Below are 3,952 nucleotides of genomic sequence, written 5' to 3'. Positions count from 1 at the left end.
AATGTGCAGCAGTAAAGGAAAGGAAATGATTCACATAAACACACTTACAAGAACATTGAGAAACACACCATCAACACATGAATCCACAAGAATCCCAAAGAGGACTGCAAAACCCTGGTCTTCCTTAGCCAAAAATTGCAGAGATACAGTGAAATAATACAATGATAGCTTCTCCCTCAAGAGTCCAACCATGAAAATGAGCAAAAAAGTACATAATATAGATGATCTAACCTCTTTCCCTACCTCCATGGGTCGAGCTCACTATCCTAGGAGCTGTTTCAACCACTTCTAAACTAAGCACTACAAACTAGGCAGTCAAAACAACTTGCCTCTATAAACTTGGAAACCAATCCATTCATTACATATTTACCCATTACATGAATGAATCTTCTAGAAGTGTTAAACAAGAGTAAAAGTGTCTTAGCATTACAATAATTACATCAAAGATAATCATCTTCCACCCCAAAAAGTCAAACTGAGTCAAATCTGCGTTTTCTGGGCTGTACAGTGCAATCTGGCAAAAAACTGCCTGACAGGTCGCGCCCCCCTGCCTGACGGGTTGCGCCCCTTTGGAGCTCTGTTTGAGGCACTTGCAGGTGGCCAAATTGAGCAAAAGTGGGCTTGTTGGAAAGGTATGTGAGTCTACTTTCCAACCCAACTGGAATTTTCGAATTTGGAGTTCATTTGCCCTGTCAAAAACCAATTCTCCCAAGACAGCTTTCTGCAGTTCAAAAAAGTGGCAGAAAGTCAAATTTTGCATGTATTTTGACCTTCTGGAGGCCCAAAACTCCATAAAAACTCAAGTCCATCCATGGGCATATGTAACTTTGCATAACAAATCAGGAAATGCTGAGTTTTTTTGAAAAGGAGTTGCCATGATGAAGGGTCTCACGGGGGTGAGACCCGTTAAAGAGCCAAAACCTGTAAATTACCAAAAAATGCCAAAATTACCCAAAATTCTCAATTTTTTTGGGATTTGAGCTGTGGCTAGGCTATTGAGTGCCATGATCTTTGAGTGAAGCCTCAGCCAAGATACGGAGTGGATTGGTCTTCTTTTTCCCTTTTAGGGCCTCGGACAACCGCCTTTGAAACATCTTCATTTTGGCCTTGCACACATGCATTCTTGCCCAGTAATGGTTTTTCATGTTCCTCAGCAATATCTTCTCTTGGTTGGCCTTAGCCAACAGCCTCTCCAAGTGTGCGTTCTCCTGGATGAGCATAGACTCTCGGTCAGCAGGCAATGGGTCACCGGGTCTTCTACGGTTCAAGGTTCGGTCACTACGAATCCTCCATAGCTCATCAAGTGCTTTCTCCTCCTCCAATTGTTTGTTGCGCTGCTCCAGGTAGGTGATGGTCCATTGGGCACCCTCAAATCTCCTCTGCAAAGCATCATTTTCAGCTCTGAGATGCTGAATGATCTCCTTTGCCTCCTGGCTAGGAGAACTGGTCTCAAGATCAACAAATTCAACATCGGGAACTCCTGATGGACCCTCATCAATCATGGGCTGTTTGCCCCTCTCTGGTACCTGTGCTGGTGAAGAAAGCGAGGCCCCTTCCACCTGATGTGGAGATAACACTCGCTGAGCTGAAGATGAAGGCGAGACCCCTTCCACCTGCTGTGGAGATAGTACTCGCTGAGCTGAAGATGAAAGCGAGACCCCTTCCACCTGCTGTAGAGATAGTACTCGCCGAGCTGCTGCAAACAAGGCCCTCTGGCCTCTCTGATAAGTGAGCTGAGATGAGGAACTAACATGTCTAGTGACGGGGATGTCATGCTGCTGTGATGGTCCTTCCTCCTCGTGAACAATCTCAGGATGTGGTGGTGGTGCTGTGCATGACATATACATCATCATACAATTTCATTTGCAAGGATGTTATGGGAGGTAGGGTTAGGGTTTAATTTTTTGATTTCTTAGGAAGAGGGGTAGGGTTTAGGGCTCTTAGCAATTGTGGAAGGGAAATTTAAATAAAAATGATAGGGAATATGGAATGGGAGGTGAAAAATAGGGAAGACAAGGGATACCTCAAAACAGCATATAAAACCCTAGCAATTTGACAACTTCAAGCCAAAGCACAATGGAGACTTCTACTTGCAAATGGAGACCTCTACAAATATAATCATGATCTTCTTAAACTGTAACAAGCAACAATTTTTCATGATTTGAGGGCCTACCTTACAAAATTTGGCAATTTGTGGCTCCTTGGCAAGTTTACTGGCAAATCTTTTATGGAGAAAACCCTGACGGGTCGCGCCAGTGTAATTTTTGCACTGGCAGAGGGTGCCTGACGGGTCACGCGCCTCTTAGGAGGCTTTTGGAGGCCTTCCCAGTGTTAGAATTAGGTGCAGGATAGCTCGTTGGAAAGGTCTTTGAGTATACTTTCTAACCCAACTAGAATTTTTCAATTTGGAGTTCATTTGACCTGTCAAAAATCAAATCTCCCAAGACTGGTCAAAAAGTGCCAAATGAGGCTGCCTCAAGGAAGAGTGCTGTTGCAGTCAACATTTTAATGCCTTCCTCAACCCCAAATTGAGCTCATGATAGCTAATTCGAAAGCTCTTTGTGTCTAGTTATCATTTTACCCATCAAAAAAATCATTTGGCCAACCAAGCTAGGAGAAAACTTGATTTTCCCAAGGTCACTTCAGAGGTGTCTTTGATTCTCCTGAGGCGACAATATTCTTGAAATTTCTCTCAAACCATGACACCTGTGTAAAAAGTGAAGGAGGTTTTTCTTCCTTGGCATGTTTTGGACAAAAACCTCTCTCAGTTTCCCAAAATTCATCTTTGATTGCTCTGAAATAGCTTTTGAGTGAAACTTATCCCGATGTGTGAAACAAGGAATTTTGTCGAAATGGAGCGAAATGAAGGGGATAGGGGGCTTCTAAATTCTTGAGGAAATTTTTGGGAGTAGGGAGGGATGTTAGGAAGTAGGGGAAAGTGGAATCTCAGAGATTGAGTGAGGGGAAGGAGTCCAAAAGGGCAAAACACAGGCCCAACCTAGAAAATTGCCAGGTTGTAGCAAGAAACTAGGGTTTGTGCAAAAATGAGGAATTTGGGGGATCTCAGTGATGGGAAGTGTTTGATAAGGTACTTTAAGGATAGGGGAAGGTGTATGAACATCAGGATATGAGTTTTGTCGATGATTTGGCCGCCCAAGAGAAATTGGCTTCAAAACCCTAGGAGAGGGAAATGACCTTGCCTAGGCACAACTGAAGCATGAATAAGTTGTAAAAAGACTCATTAGACACTGAGATGATAATGAAAACCCTATGAATGATGATAGACTCAGCTGAATGATGACATGGACCGCCATTTGGACAACTTTGAGAAGAGTGAGAGCAAACCCTAGACCTAATGCCTAGTGACCAAATTTTGCTTGAAGACTCACTGAAATGACAAAATTTGACCTTAACACTCTGAGACCACTTTGTAAGAGCATATTTGATCACTGTAGGAAGGCTGGAAAGACTGACACTAACACCACTTGCAACCATCACTTGACACTCTGGTGCTGGATATAGGAAGCAATTCAATTCCTTGGCTATCTTACAATTAATAAAATTATGGGTACTTCTCAAATCAATCAACACTATTACCTTTTTCTTCTTGATATGCCCTTCTATCTTGATAGTTTGTGGAGTGGTAATTCCAGCCAATGCATTACAAGATATGGTCAAATTCATTTCTTCTTTTTCTAGGGTTTTTTCCTGGTGTATATCCTCTTCTTTTGACGTTTCTTGTTCCTTTTATTCCTCCTCTTCACAATCTATGTAAAATAATTTCTTCTCGGCACACTTATGACGTTTAGTGTATTTTCTATCACAATTGTAACAAAGTCCTTTTGCTATTTTTTCTTCCAATTGTTGTGGTGTCAACATCATAGGTTGTGGATGGCTAGGGGCAGCAACACATCCATATTTATGATTGTGAGTGGAAGGCTTCCTTGTTTCC

Source organism: Pinus tabuliformis, chromosome 9 (genome assembly GCF_031772625.1).
Source record: "Pinus tabuliformis cultivar Carrire ecotype Pingquan chromosome 9, CPIR1, whole genome shotgun sequence".
Classification (NCBI taxonomy): domain Eukaryota; kingdom Viridiplantae; phylum Streptophyta; class Pinopsida; order Pinales; family Pinaceae; genus Pinus; species Pinus tabuliformis.
This window is presented reverse-complemented; position numbering follows the sequence as displayed.